The sequence below is a fragment of the Sander vitreus genome, chromosome 1, assembly GCF_031162955.1.
Source record: "Sander vitreus isolate 19-12246 chromosome 1, sanVit1, whole genome shotgun sequence".
Taxonomy (NCBI): domain Eukaryota; kingdom Metazoa; phylum Chordata; class Actinopteri; order Perciformes; family Percidae; genus Sander; species Sander vitreus.
In genome coordinates, this window is record NC_135855.1 from 20149939 (window position 1) to 20166987 (window position 17049).

A 17049-nucleotide genomic window follows, 5' to 3' on the forward strand; every position below is an offset into this window, starting at 1 on the left:
CTGTACACAGTCATCGGGTAACATTATCAAATAAACATGAGATCGCAGAGTTGTCTGGTTCCCAGGCAACCAGAAACAACTTTCTTTATCTTTTTTTCTTTGGTAGGGGTAATCTGTTAATGTACATTTTCTATATGTTTTTCCTCTCACTATGACCAGAAATAAAGTAAAGACCACTTTAATGACTTGCTGGAGCAGTGCAACATTCCACCTACTGCTCTCGACTGCACCTTAGTGATTTACCTGCCAACAGGACTTCATGTACATCCACAAGGTAAGAGCAGAACAGAACAAGGTATGCTACTTGCTGCATTCACCCATCATGTTGAAATCCTTGTGGTTTTTCTCATGGAATTAAAGCATAAAATACCCTGTCTGTGATTGAATTACAATTTGTAGGTCACGGCAGAAATCTGTAAGTTGAAGGTTTATTGTTTTGCATGCATATTTGTATTAGTAAAATATGTACTGCCCTGCTGCGGTGATGGCAAAAAAGTAAAGGTTCTGAGCAGCAACTGCTCCATGTTTCATACCATAATGGCTAAATATGTACTGTGCAGTACATAGAGTTATCTGCACAATTAAATTCACCTGCCTCAGGTTGCTCATTAGATGTTAGACAAAACACATTTGTCAGATACCTTAACATTTTGAGAAATATAGTTTAGTATTGGCAATGTACAGAGTGTACTCTGTTTCTGGTTTAAGCGCAATGAGTCACACCTTTGCTCGACACTGATAGTTAGACAGAGAACTGCACAATAGACAAAGCTCTGGTAGTGTATTCAGAGGGAGATTCATAGTTAGGAAGAAAGATAGATATATAGATGGATAGCTAGATAGATAGATAGATAGATAGATATATAGATGGATAGCTAGATAGATAGATAGATATATAGATGGATAGATAGATAGATAGATAGATAGATAGATCGATAGACAGACAGACAGACATATAGACAGATAGATAGATAGATAGATAGATAGATAGATAGATAGATATACAAATGCACTGTCTCTCAGATGTGAGAAAGGCTCAAGTGTGGCTGCTGCTCACAAAGAAGTTGAAGCAGTGAAATGCCACAGCGCACGCTGAGTGACGTCAACCAGGAGGCCCCGTGGGGATGAGGTGAGTCAGAGCCAGGGCCGCGGCCTCGCCAGCTCTCCGCAGCCATGAGCGCGTCATCGCCAGTCTCACTGACACCCTCTCACATTTCTCTGCATCTGCTTCAATGTGCCTCTGCCTCCCTCCATCCCTCCGCCTCCTCAAGAGGATCTCTTCACATCCATGGCATACGCCAGTCCTAGCTATGCCTGTCTGATTTTGTCTCTCCACACTGTGTGGTGGGTACTCATCAAGCATGAAATGTTTTATATCTCATGATGGTGAAAGCTTTCTGTTTGTTTATTATGTAGTCGGAGAAGGATACTAAAAAGAGGTAACATACAAGATAGGTCTGAAGGTTTGTCATTAGGTGAAAAAGCTTTTTCAGAGACCTTGACATTGTGAAAACGATAGTTTAGTATTGATATTGTACAAACAACAGCACAGTTTGGTGGTGCAAGCGCAGTGAGTCACACCTTTCATCGACACTGGTAATTAGACAAAGAACAGCACAACAGACCAACATCCTCTAATATCCTCCAGACCTAACCATGTACAGGTTAAGAGAGCAAATGCCTCTTTATCTCAGCAGTGGAGGTTTATGCTGATAAGGTATTCATAATGCAGAATATACTGTTAGTGATGGGCCGGAGCTGGCCCATCTGAGCTGTGATGATTCACCCATCACTAGCAGAACAACACTTTACATATTTTTTGCAGAACCGCTCAGACACAAAATACCCCGAAAACCTTCAGCGCTTAACCCACTCAGGGCCTCTCCTAACAACCAGAACTTATTGGGAAAGAAAAATAAAGAGGATAATTGGGTCTTCCAAACAAGAATTACTGACTTTTATTATCACAATCATTAACGTATCTAAGACTAACCAAAGACCATATTTAAGCTCTTGCCACTCTGACATCAAAATGAGAGCAAATAAAATGTGTTCTGTTTTTTGTTATTTTGTTTTCAAATAGTGGTACATTAGTCTTAGACATGCCATCTTCAAATGGTTACTTTTATTGTATTTCAGTGACTATCAAACTTGAACATAGAACAGGTCTCAGGTCGTAGTAAAGCTGAAACAATTAGTTGATTGGCAGAAAATTAATTAGAAACTATTTAATCGCTTAATCGCTTTAAATAAGCTTATTTTTTTAGCAGAAATCTCTAACATACTCCAGCATTTTTTAATTTGTGGATATGCTGCCTTGACTGTACAGTTATTGTCATATATTCTTCAAAATTAAACATATTTGGGTTTTGAACTGTTCGTCAGACAAAACAACAGATTTGAAGATGCCATCTTGGCCTCTGGGAACTTGTTATGGTCATTTCTCACCATGTTCTGACATTTTATCGACCAAATGATTATTGAGTAAAATAATCAGCAGACTAATTGATAATGTATTGTAAATGTTCACAATAACCAAACCAACAAAAAAAACACTTTTTTATTAGTAGTGGTAGTAAGGGAAGAAACTCATTCAATAAGACCAATCTCATGTCCACCCTAGTTGGGACACTTTCTTTACATCTAATTGTACAGAGCTGAACTGAAAAGAATATCAATACTACAACTCTGTTTTTTTCTATGAGAAAAAATAGACATGTTCGCTTTGCTAGAGGAGAACACAGAGATTTTAATCTTGGCAAAATCAACAACTGTCAGAATCTGACTTACCAGTTTCTACACACAGCCAGCTCTTTTGATATGCAATTTAACAAGAGATATCAGTTGTTCTACAGGGTAGCAGTGCTACGATGGCATGGCACAGACAAGCCTCGTGTGGGGAGGATTGCAGTAGATTGAGGGGAGGGGTGGCAGTTATGGAGAAACAGACTTAATTTTTGATATTAACTTCCTTCCAATTGGTTGACGCCTGTCTGCAAGCTGAATGCAACGTGTTCAAGTTCCATTCATGCCAGGTAGAATATGCTCAGCTATGGGGAGCATGAGGGTGTCTGCTGGGGGAGGGGTGGTGGCGGCGACGCTGGTGGTGGGGGGTGCTGTTGGGTTGAGAGCGAGGTGGGGGAGTAGCTTGCCCGGAGAAAGAGGTCTGCACCACATACAACATTCAAGCGGACATCTGACGTCAGAGCATCAATAATTAAAGCATTTTATTCATAGCCTGGGAGAAAAAGAATCAATTGACAAATCACATATTCACTTTGAGTTACTTCAAACGGTGAGACAATTAAAATGCACAACATGTCTGTGTTGTGTGTGTGTGCGTGTGCGTGTGTTTGTGTGTGTGTGCGTGCGTGCATGCGTGCGTGCGTCCATACGTGTGTATGTGTGTGTGATGCCATTTTCACATTTTTCTATTTATAGCTTCCATGTTATTTAGGATGCACTCCACAACATATGGCAAAGGCAGACATAGAAATCGTGACTCACTTTTTTCCCTACTAGTCTGCCCTTGCCTTCTGATTGGTTTTAAGATGCATTCAGCCATCATATTTATCCCATCTATCATGCTTTGACATGGCAACTTCCTCATTTGTATTTCATGTATTGCTGTGCTTGGGTGTTGGTGTGGGTTTTGCGTATGTGGCTCACTGACATGTACTGCAGCTTAACTGTTCAGCTTTAGATAGCTGTGTTTTGTAAAGAATTGCACTTGTATACAGGTATTCATAAAACAAACAACTTTCTGAAATCACTCTTAAATTAACTCGTATTGTAAGGCTCAAATTAATAACATATCAATAACTTTTAGCAACTAAACCATCAATTGGAGCAAAGAATAACCATACATATTAAAAATATGCTATACACACACTTAACAAATCCTTATTTTTGGGTAAACGGTATTAAAATCAGCTCTTCATGAGGAACATGTTTCTCCTTGTGGCATTCTTTGTAATCCATTTGAGGTGTTCTACTAAATGCTTCATGATTTATTATTCCTTGTATCATTGTAGAGTGTAAATAAGTCTTAAGACACTTTAGTCCTGAACAAAACGTCTTAATCTCAGATGGACAACTTGTTACAGGGAGAGTTGTAGCAAGCTTTACAGGTTTGACTAGCAATAGCATCTTTCAGCTTATTGTTTTGGTCTTACGGCCCACCGTCTTACTGTTTTGGTTCACTTTGCCCGTTTAACCAATCATGTTTTCAGCAAAAAAGCTCAAATAACCCACTGCACACAAATTTGCGTCTATCTGTGTATTTGCATTGACAAGCAATTCGCTTGAAACTTGGGCAGTGTGAACATACCTTTTTGATTGCTTATTCCATACAAAAACCAAAGTGGAAAAACAACACACACGACGCACAAAAAACAGACACTAAATGGACAAATAAGTTTCAGTGATGTCTTATTAAACTTTTCTAACAAGTGTAAAACCTGAACCATCAAACCAATATGAATGTTGACTTCATTAACTTGCCAAGCATGTCCTCTGTTTTCCCTCTTTGACCTGCACGCTGGCCTGCCTATGACCTAACCTGACCTACGCTCTGTTATTGCCAGTTGCTGAATCCCGGTCTTTGCCCTTTGTACATCCCAAGATACTTTTGGATGCTTTAAGAGCATGTTTTTATTATGGTTAGAATCTGGTAGTAAGCTTTATTTTAAAGAGGACAATATCACTGTCACCTCCAAGCTGAGTCAAAGACAGAACAAGACTCAAACAGATGCCTGCAGAGGTAAAAACACTAATACAAAAACATGCCATTGAAGTTATGCTTCTCCAAATCCTTAGCACCTTAGGATAGCAAGAGCTGAGTGAAAGGTACTAAATGTACTCAACCACCATGTCGACTCTATCAGGTCATTAAATGGGATGTTGCGGAAATGCGTGTCCTCTGAGCAGATTGTTTCATTTGTAAAACATACTGATATGTTCACTGTCAACATTTAGATATGTTCATTAAAAATGTTTCCTAATTATGAAGATAAAAAACATAGTTTAGGTGGCATCATGTTTCTCTCAACAACATGTATTTCAAATTAGTAATACAGTATATGAATGTAATTACTAGAAGACTGAAAGAATCACAACTAAATCACTCTCCTGTCCTTCAAATCTTTCAATTTTGCGCTCTTGACCAGTTCCTCAAAGCTCTGATTGTAGAATGTGGCAGCTTCCATGTTGTGTTCGCAAACAATCAATCATGTTTTTGAGCTACGGTGTGTTCTAAAAGTTTGTTCAATCTAAGACTTCCTCAAGAACAACGTATATTCACAAAATCTGGACAGTGAAATAAAGTCCAGGCTTTATCTATGACTCTGTATAAGGCTGGTCATGTCAATGTGCCATTCTCTGACTCATGGTGTTGCCTTCAGTGAGGGAGGGAAACTGAGGAGACAGAGAGAGACCAAGAGCTCTGATACTGAGAGTGGGATGAAGTGTTTTCTCCCCCTACTGACTGAAAAGCTGTCTGGTATTTTCAGTGGAAGTTTTACACTAGATGCACATGTAAACACAGACCCACATTCATTAATTCATCCATTTATCCATTCATTCATTCATTCAACCATTCATTGATATTTACCATTATTTTATTGAAGGTTTGTTTTATGATTTCTTTAAACCTCAAAGGTCAAAGGAAGATTTTTGTGTTCTGTAATTTTATCAGACAATAGAACCTTGACAATATATATATACTTTAAATTCAGTAATACAGTTCAGTTTTTTAATGTTATATTATTTTGTTATTTTGAGAATATCTTGGCAATAATGCACAACTTGCTGTGCCATTATATTACTGTATAGCAGCAGAGTATAAAGTATTATAAACTGACTAAATCAGGACTACTGTATTGTTTGTTTATTTATTTAAGAAGAGACAATGCACATTAATTAACATAAGCGCTTGAGTCCAACATGTAAATGTGCCAGATTTAGCCATACAGGCTAATTTTCATCTGCCGTCCCTGGCAGATAAGTTTACCATTGTACTTGTAATCTGGCCCTTGAATAAAAGATGGGTTGTTTTCAAATATTTATAAATTTTCCAGGAGTCTTATCTGACCTGAACCCAGTATTTAATTTGAATAATTTCAAATCATTCAATGAATCTATTTAGATCTGGCTTTAAACATTTGTGAGTAGAAAAGTTTTAACAGGTGTAGCTTTTGAATGTAAAATGTATTGTACATCATTCAAAACACAAATGGCAAATTCAATTTAAATTTGATTTAATTTTAATATTGGCAGTCCTAGACTTCCATACTGATCACCAAAATGTGGTTTCAATATAGTTTCAATATATTTATTAAAATGTATTTTTTATGAAATTCTCCTTTTTTAAAATAACGTGACATTTACACGAACTGCCGTGAGACTGGGTTGAAATAAATGGTTTCAGAAAACATGAAGAGTGAACAATGATTCATAGTTATTGCTTTGAAATCTGAAATTGTATTAAATGATCAGTTGAAATCTCACACACTATAAATCAAAATACTGCATTCTACTACTACATAAAAAACACAAAACATTTCCATTTTTTATTTCTTTATTCCAGAGTTTTTGTGTGTCTGACTTCAGAAAATTTAAATTAAGTACATGAAGTGCTTTAAAGACAAATAAAAAATGGAGGTGGTCCCTTTAGGAGGCAGGACTTTAATGTATCAAAATATAATTTTACAGCTTAATTGAGCAATAAAAACATGAAAACAAAGGAGAAATTCCCAATGGGTCACAAGAGTTTATCACATTTAATTTAATTTTAACTATAAAACTGCACAATGAAGCATGTATGAAGAACCTCACTGATTTATCATCACTTTTATAATAGTGATAATTATACTAATGTTCATTTTATGGTTAATACAACCTCCGGCTTGCTTATACCTTCTGTCTGTGGCAATGGGTATCATTTTATTGTTTAATACTGGGGCAGGAATATTATTGTTTTTCTACAAATCATTTTTGTTACATAATTTACTAAAAAAAAGGCCAAACTTATCAAATGATAAAGGTTTTGCACAAACAGCCATAAAAGCCAATAAATATAAAATAATATAATAAATATTTGGTCAAAATTATGATTTAAACTAAGTTAACTAACTAGGGCTGTCAAAATAACGCGTTAATTTCGATTAATTAATCTGAGAAAAAATAACGCGTTAAAAAAAATTAACGCAGATTAATCCATTCCATATTGACGTTTGCATACAGACGAAAATCTGGTGCCACTGATATGTCTGCGCTTCTCTCTGATGCTCTGAAACAGACGTTACAGGAAACACAAACCCCGCTGCATGTGAGGCTAGTTAACACTATACTCAACAGCAGCTAACGTTAGCCTACCGCTAGCTAGTAGCTGGATTAAACACGGTTAAAATGCTGACAGCTAACGCTAAACGGTGTAAAGGTTGACTTTTACTGTAGAGGATTCAACACCGGTATGTAACAATCTGCAGCTGCAGTCGGAGAAACAACACAGCCGGTGCGTTCAATGAAACTGGTAAACTACAGTCTCGTGGTGCATTTGAAGTTATTGTAAATGTCCTTTTCCTATCTGGTTGTTGTTTTTGTCGTTCAACAGAAATTTACTAGTGAAATAAGTCATTGTTATACATTATTATTAAATCATTTAATTTTGACCATATGGCCATAGCAATAAACAAGCCCTTCTTTAATGTCACCAACTGTTGTTTAGTACCCTTTTTTTTCTTTTCTTTTTTTACTTTCTTAAAAAGTATCGGTTTAGGCACCGTTAATTATGTATGCGATTAATTTCGATTAATTAATCACAGAGTATGTAATTAATTCGATTACATTTTTTAATCGATTGACAGCCCTATAACTAACTGATCACACATTGAGTGAATCTGAGGTAAATACTTGATGCTTTCAGTATTTGAAAGTTTTCAATACTTTGTGCAACAGACACATTTCAGATGGCACCCAAAAAGTAGAGTTGTTTAATATGCAGCCCTATCTATCTGTAATAGTGTCTTTTATCTATTGACTTTGTCTTGCCCTAATTTTACATGAATGTATTTTCTGTGATGCAATTTGTAACAGTTCTTTTGAAAAGTGCTAAAGATGTTTCTTTCCAACCACACCTTTTCCCAAATATATTTTTTAGTGTTTCACACATATTTGAAAGTGAATACGTTTTTTAGGCATGTAGAATTGCACAGCTCCATGAGAGCTCAGAGATTTGGATGTGAGTGAAAAACCAGGAGACAACAGGATAATCCCAGTAACTACTTTCACCTAGTGTGAGGATATTACAGGTTACAGACAAAAATATATCTGAAATCCTTCCATGTCTAATGCAACTCAAAATATATCCAGATTTGAAGTGTTTCTATAAAGTTTACGCACATCCTTTCAATCACTGCATATTATTACATGTGCAAACATTTTAGCTCATCAGCAGGTGTGAATATGCATTTTTTCTGGTATTAGAAGAAAAGTGCTCATCTGACTACACACACACACACACACACATGATTGTCTGCCCATGTGCACATGGGTGCATCAGTGTGTGTATGTTATGTGTTTGTATTTTGATTCTAACATGAAAAGGCACTTCCACACCCATATATTACCTTCTAAAAATAAAGTCATGACGTCAAACAACAGTTATTTCAGTTGGTCAGCTAGCATTCCTCCCTCCCCTTCTCAAAATGCACTCAATAACAAACAACAACTTTCAGCCTTACAAAGAATGTTTCTTGGTACGGTAAACAAGCAACACACAGGATAAATATGTGACAATGTATCTTTTATTAATGATCCTATAAGGCAACCAATTACTGTTCTCTTCCTAAACCAATAAAAGCAAGATCAATTCCAGAAAATATTTCAAATATTTCCTTTTTTAGTCTTTTTCGAATAGCATATCTGCATCCTTTCTGTGGTCATTGTGATAAGTTGTTGATGTACATATTAAAAGCAAACATTATGTCCCATAGATGGATATGTTAGTACGAGGCTGAAGTGTAGAAACAAGTTTAGGATTGTTGTCTTGATAAGTATTCACATCACATATAACTCTCAGTGAGGCTTAGATATGAGTCATAGTCTAGAATAGAAGGAGGGCACATTAACAGACAGACTTTTTATTACCACTCGAAAACAAATATCTTCAATGACTGAAAGAATTACTGTGGAACAATAATTAGGAACTGACTAATTAAAGAAATATTAGGGTGCTTATACACATAAAGTACATACTATAAAATGTTGAATTAAACATTATACTGCACAGATTATGTTTTTTTTCATAAAGTATATGGTTGCAGTATATGTCTGGACCATGTATGGTCAATGTGCTTAATTTTGTCCAAATTGTCACAGGGATAGTAAGCGGTGGTGTCTACTGTATAATGTGAATATAGATATTAAATGTTCATCTGTAGTGGTCCCAGTAATATTTGTTTGTTGTGTACTGTAGTAGCACATCACATGACATGGTAAAGATAAGTTTGAGAGGAATAATCGAGGACTGCTTTTTAACTATATATAGGTAGAAAGGTAACTGCACAACGTGTCTTCGTTGACAGACATATCATAACACATTGTCATGTGTAGGAAGCAGCAAACAACAATCGCAGTGATATGAAAATGTTTGGAAAGGCCACAGGAAGTTTATTCAACATTTCTCATCCAACTTTCCATCTATTACTTCTTCACTGACTCAAACGTGTGTCTACACCTCATCTCAGCTCTGCTGTCCAGTTCCTCTGAGGATTGTCTTTGATTACCTCAAATCTCCCTGAGAAGCATGTGACCAGCACCCGCTATGGTTGCAAGAGACTGAGCTCCGGCACCCACCTCCATATTTCACTAAATAACCAGGTCTATTACTTTTTCTTTGACGCCAAATCGTTTTGTCTGTTATCACGGTGACTCGGTGAAACTCCTGCACGCACGAAAAAGCAGGTCTCGTTGTCGCCTAAACTATTTACTCATTCAGAGAAATTTGCTAGCATGTCGGCGGCTAATGGAGTGGTGGCTAACGGAGCAACTGATGTGAACACGTTCTTTAATATGGAGGAATTAATCGACCGGGTCTTGGAGAAGCAGCTAAATGTGCTTAAATCAGTGATCTACAGCACAGTGAAGGGAGTGCTGGCCGAAATTAATGCCTCGCAGCAACACATCGGATGCCTGAAGGGATACAACACGAGTTGCATGCTGAACGCAACTCGGACGTGTTCATCTGCCGCGCTGCCCTGGGAGCGGCTCACGGAGGGAGAGAGTTCGCCTTTGCTGCAGTCGCGGAGCCGGGTGTTTTGTGGCTGGAATTAGAAGAGGAGGAGGATGCGCTATATGCATGGATCACCCCGCGCCACGAGGAACCAGGAGGGCGGCGGTGGGACTTTGTGTTTGATTCCGGGGTCGCAACTGGAGGACTCAGCACCTGTGAACTAACGGTATTTGGGCCACTGTACCGAGTTTGACTGGAGGATGCTGTGTGTAAGTTTTGGAACCAACCGTTGAGGGGACATCTAACCAGACTGTAAGAAATGATGAATGCTGGCTACTCAGTCTACAATCTATACTTTTAAGGACACTTAATCGGGCTGAAAAAAAGGGAACATGATGAATCCTGAGTAACTAAGCTTTAAAGGGACACTTAACCAGACTGAAAATACATGATAAATGCTGGCTGGTCAGTTTACAGTCTGTTTGTTAACATTTAAGCTAGACTGAAAGAACATGAGGGTTACGGTCTGTTCAGCTCATAGTCTGCTTATTGTTTCAACTAGATTGGTCTGTTTTTCACATAGCTTAGTCCAGAAATTGTTCGAAGGTGTTTATAATATTGTTCATGTTTAACATAAGAATTCACTAGACCTGTTTCAATTAACCTATGACTTCAGACAGGAGGTGTAGTTTTGAGCTGAAGTTTTGCGCAAACTGCATTTGATGTGGTCACGCATCTTACAAATAGGGGAGAGGGTCTGCGTCTCAGAGGGTTAGGGGAATTATTTTACTTTTTATGTTTTTGTCACAGCTTGCTCAGAACTAACAGTTCACCCTCTGCTACAGATTTGTCAGCAAAATCGGGTAGGGTACTCGAGACACGTATGCGTGTAAATTTTGAAGATGGCTGAGCTTTTAATCCTTTCAGTTAACATCAGGGGGCTAAACGGGCCGATCAAACGAGTTAAATTCCTGGACTATTTAAGAAGAAAAAACATAGACGTGGCGCTTATACAGGAGTCACATTTACGTAAAAAAGATATAAATCGTCTACAAAATAAATACTTTAAGGTTGCTGCCTCATCTAGTGACGACACCAAAACCAAGGGCTCCATCGTGTTGCTGTCGCGGAAATACACACTCACCATAGACAAAAGCAGTAAAAACTTATCAGGCAGGATATCTTATATATGTACAACGATAAGGAGTAGGAAAATAGCCTTTGTTTCGGTATATGCGCTGGTTACATATGATGAAAGTTTTTTCCCCACGCCTAACCAATGAATTGCTCTTGCTCAACGAATATTCACTAATCATAGGGGGAGACATGAATGCAGTACTTGATTTAAATCAGGATAGATCAGGGGTCAATCACACGAAAGCCCAAAAACGCATATCGGACATGTTTAAAGCAGTTGTGGAATCCCACCATCTTACAGATATATGGAGGATGCACAATCCTACTAGCAAGGATTACACCTTCTTCTCCACACACCACCTCACCCACTCCCGCATTGATTATATGTTGTGCTCCAGTGAGCTTAAGACAATGTTTCACACGATAGCAATAGAACCAGTAATTCTGTCTGATCACAATGCACTGATAACCACATTCCGTTGTGATATGTTAGGAGAAAGATCTAGGAGATGGCAATTTAATAATTCCCTTCTCCAGAACACAGCTTTTGATACAGAATTTAGAACCAAACTGGCTGAATTTATATCAATTAATACCAACTCAGTTTCTGACCCTGCATATACATGGCAAGCAACTAAAGGATTTATTAGAAATTTTACATCCTCCTTTGCGGTCAATTTGAAGAGGAAAAGAGAGGCAAGGATAGCAGAGTTGGAAGAACGCTGTAAATTGTTAGAGCAATCTCTTAAGACTAAATCTACACAAACTCTTCTAGTCACAACTCAAACAGAGCTGAATGATCTGCTAAGAAGAGCTGAGTTCATAATGCACAGAGTGAGGCAAAATTACTATTTTAACGGCTGTAAACCAAGCAAATTGCTTGCTCTGAAATTAAAACAAAGCAAATCACCATACATGCATCCCTACAGCAAGTTGTCCAGGACAACTATGAAACTATATTAAGTAGTGTTCAAAGGGATCTGGCCAATTGGTCTGCGCTGCCAACATCACTACGCTCCAGGATTGCTGTTGTTAAAATGAACATAGTTCCTCGTGTGAATTTCTTAAGTACAATGATCCCCTTACCCCCACCGATAAATTTCTGGAAGACACTTGATACCTTAATTCCGCAATATATTTGGAATAATAAACAACCTAGGCTAAAATACTCTAACCTGCAATGTACCTCAAACACGGGAGGCCTGGCCCTCCCCAACCTTAAAGTGTATAACTTTAAGTGTATAAAGAGCCTTTCAGCTACAGGCCCTCAGAGTGTGGATAGACTCTCATTTACAGTCACATGGAGAGAAATAGAGCAAAACCTCACTGGAAGTCTAAGACTGCAAGACCTTGCCTTTGCAGGTGTCCAAAAAAGTGTATGCTAGCCTATGACCTATTATCACCAACACATTGACTAACTTTAAACAGGTGGAGGAGCAACTATGTTACATCAACAAGTGGCATTTGAACACCCAATTTGGCACAATACACACTTAATGTCTGGTAACAAATCCTTTGCTTGTAATCAGTGGAGTGACATAGGCATTTATACTGTAAACCAGTTATTCAATGAGGTATGTTGAGTTTTGAAGCCCTAAGAGCTAGTTCCCCCAGGACATCCTTCTTCTTGTATCTGTGCTTAAGATTAGCCCTAAAATGTTATGGAGTGCCATGGGGAAACAGTCTTGAGGCTCACCCAGTCATTAAATGGTTTGTTGATTTTCCTGTGAGAGGATTAGCGTCCAAGATCTATGCTAAACTGTTGCAAGTATCTATAGGAGAACTCCCAATAGCAAGGAAATGGGAGTGAGAGCTAAGCCCTGAGGGGAATGCAATTAATTGGGAGACAGTTTGGGACAACATTTTCAATTGCTCCAAGAACCCAAATCACCAGCAGATTCACTTCAACATATGTCATAGGACATATTGGACTCCTCAGGAGAGATACGTCTCTAAAGTCATTCCCACTCCCTATTGCACGTTCTGCCAACCTGAACAAACTGGAACTTTCCTGCATATGATCTGGGAGTGTGAACAGGTGCATGAGTTCTGGAATAAAACATCAATAATATCTGATGTGATAGGATGACGACGTCCTACTGACCCGATTGTTTTGTTACTTAATGACGACTCTAAATTACACCTGCTTGGGAGACAGAGGAAAGTTTGGCTAGCCAGCTCAACCGCAACCAAGAAAATGATAGCTCAGTGCTTGCCCCCCACACACACACACACACTTTGTATAAAACAGTGGTTGGCGTATTTTCTACACTGTAAGTCACAAAACGGTAAAAAGTCTGGCAGCAAAGTTGCCAAACACTTACCGTCAAATGACAGTAAAAAACCTTACATTATTTTACAGAACTTACTTTATTACTCCTTTCAACCTTTACAAAGGCAGCGTATGCCAGAAACATTCTTTCCGTTTTTACCTTTCACAATAAGCCCTAGACATATGCTACACTGTTTTGCAGAGGGAATTCAATTGAGTATTAACTGTATACTCAGTTAGAGTTGGAGGAAACTCAATAAATAGCTTACAGTAGCTTAGTGTTACAGTTTTTCCTGGGACGTAACCAGAGCTAACCCCTGTCCCTCCACTCAGCAGCCTGGAAACCAGACAGGACACCTTTTGGTGCTTTTGAGGAGCTGCAGCATTTATTTGTTCTCAAACTGCAGAATCTAGCTGCTGTACAATCACTTCATATCTTCACCACTAAATGTTAACTCTCCTCTGCTCCGACTGCTCTCTCTTTCTCGTCCGCTCACACCACATCTTCCGTCACTTTCTCGCTCTCTTCAGCATCTGTCCTACCAACATGGTAGATGAGCTGGCGCGAATATCCAAAACTTTTATTGAAAACTGTCGTGAATTTGTTTTGATGTGAAATATTCACAGGCGATTATTTTGCATATTGGCGTCGCTTATTCGTCACGCCCCCAGTGTGTAACGGTCTTAAGTCACACATGTGCAAGTCACAAGTCTTAACCTTCACCATCTTGAACAAGTCCCAAGTCACTGTGTTTAGACTCAAGTAAGGCTGTACCAACAAAAAGGGGTGTAACAATGTCACAAATCCACATCCGGTTTATTTTTGTTTACAAGCACAGACCAGGTAAAGCAACCGTTAACACTGCAGGGGCCTGTTTCAGGAAGGAGGTTTAACAAACTCTGAGTCTAACCCTGATATCTGAGTTGCTTTACCCTGAGATGGAAAACTCTGAGTTTTCGGTTTCAGGCAGCCTGAATGGAGCCATGATACTACGATTCACCATGGTAACAACCACAAACAAACTGGTGGGCGGAAATACTGCACATACAGCGAGTTTGAACATGTATTTAGTTAAAAAAGCAACACAGCGGCTGCTGTAAAAGAGAGAATTTGCGTGGGAGAAAAATTGCTGCTAGAGTAAATGCGTTAGTGTTTTATAGGTATAGTGTATATCATATTTAATCATAAGTATAATATTACTCATGAAATGGTATTGAACCTATAATCTATAAACGTCCTAGGCCTACTAATCCCATTCTGAGGCTGCAGCACTATCATTAACAGAATTATAATTCATAATCTTTTATTTCAAAGAGTTTACATCATTCACCTGCAATACTGTGGAACTCCTTTTTAATGTCTCTTACTGGTTTGTGTCCAGGGAACACGACAAAAACATTTAAAAAACGTTTCAGAGCGAGTCACATTCTTCTGACGGCGCTTTGCTATACAGTGGTTTTACTAATATGCTCCGCATCACCAATGTTGTAAAGAAAAAAACTGCTGTTTGCAAAATAATGTAATGTGACACAAATAATCTACTGGGAGGTAGAGCATGTCCACGATGGGTGACGTTAGTGATATGAGGACGGATAAGGTTATGTAGGCTACGTATGTTTAAGACCCTGCGAAGTAATACAGCTTCTTCATCAACGGGATCGTCGACAAAAGACATTGCATGTTTTGAGAAAGAAAACAAAATTTTATAGTCTGCCTAACATGGTTAAATAAACCAACCCTGTTTTTTTATTCATATTCACCTGATACAGACTGCAATTATGAATGATGAAATGAAAGAGCGCTGTGTCAGAGGGAGGAGACTGAAAGAAGAAAACCTGCTGCCGACCGAGGTTAAGTTACCTCTCTTTCTGAAACGGAAAACCCAGGGTTACCCTCATCTCAGGGTTAACAAACTCAGAGTTTTCACTAAACCTGCTTTCTGAAATGGACCCCAGATGTCATTCGGTACCTCCTTCAGCTGTATGTGGGTTTGTGAACTCCTTTGCTGCCTCCTTCTTAGCCTCTGCTGGGCTCCCTTTTGCTCTGGGCTATCCTTTTCTCAGCCATCTGATGCACGAGTCTTCAACTTCACCCAGGCTATTCAGACCGTAAAGCAGGTTCTCAGGCTGGCTGTGGGAGAACTGTCTGGTCTGTTGATCCTTGTCAAACTGAACACAGAATGAGAGCCATAACATGGGTGAGAAAGATGTGGTAAGGTACAGCTAATAACGTGTGATACTGTATGGTGAACATCTCTTTACTTTAATTGTCTTCTTATCTTGGTATCTTCCTTTCTTCCATCTTGCCTAAACAGGGATTAAAGAATTAGGGTGAGATTTGAAAATTACTGTAACAGTACTATACATAGATTTATTTGTGGAGGCTTGCCAGCATTGACCCCCAGGTATTTATTTATTTAGATTTACAGCAAAAATTTAACTTAAAATACATAATTAATTACAGACTGAGTGCAATTGTCTGGAGGGAGAAACACTTATAAATAGAGCAGGTAGCCTATATCTTATTTCTGAATTTGTTCAATTCCCTGTCCATTTATTTTTATGTGGAAAGCAAGAATGGAAATATTCTCTCTGGAAAGACAGAATGGTAATGTTAAATTGGACACACTGAATCATGAGTTCAAATTAAGATGTTGTGGTCCACAAAGCCGACGCTCCGTTTAATGTCATGTTGTAACTTGTTACACTTGTAAATCTTAAATGTAAAATGTTAATTACAACGTGTGGTTCACTGTTCATAAAGTAGAACCAACTTAAAGTTAGTCAGCTGAGATAGCTTATGTAAACTTGAGTCATAACCTAGGTGGTAACGTTAAACAGAGGGTTACCGGTTAGTTAACAGTAATGTTAACTACCTAGCGTTAGGAGCAACGGAGCGTTATAACGTTTCTTTAATTACTAGTATTAGTACCCAGCTAATTAAGCTAACCTGCTAAACTGTCTACTAGCTACTAACATTACCTTACTTAGCAAGTTAACGTTACTAAGCTAACTGCCACCTGTCTTTGTCAGGTCCGTGTTTGCACGAGGAAATAGGAACAAGTAGCTAGCTAAACATAGTAAACATGGAACGTTGACGTTACTAAATTAACGTCAGCGTTAGTCAACTGACAAATATAATGTAGTTAACTGTTATATATTTAGCTAGCTAACTTTACGATTGGTGCATGGTTCACATTCAAGGCTAACATTACGCTAAGGACAGTCTTAATGTAACGTTAGCTAGCTAACGCCAGACACACTTTGATAAGGCACATAAACGGCAAATGCTAACGTTATCCCTGCTGACATTTTAAAATTGTAGTTGATATCTCGTGAGGAAACTGCATGTAAATAAAAGAAAATTATTACTTTACCTTAAGTGAAAGCTGAATGTGAATCATTGTGG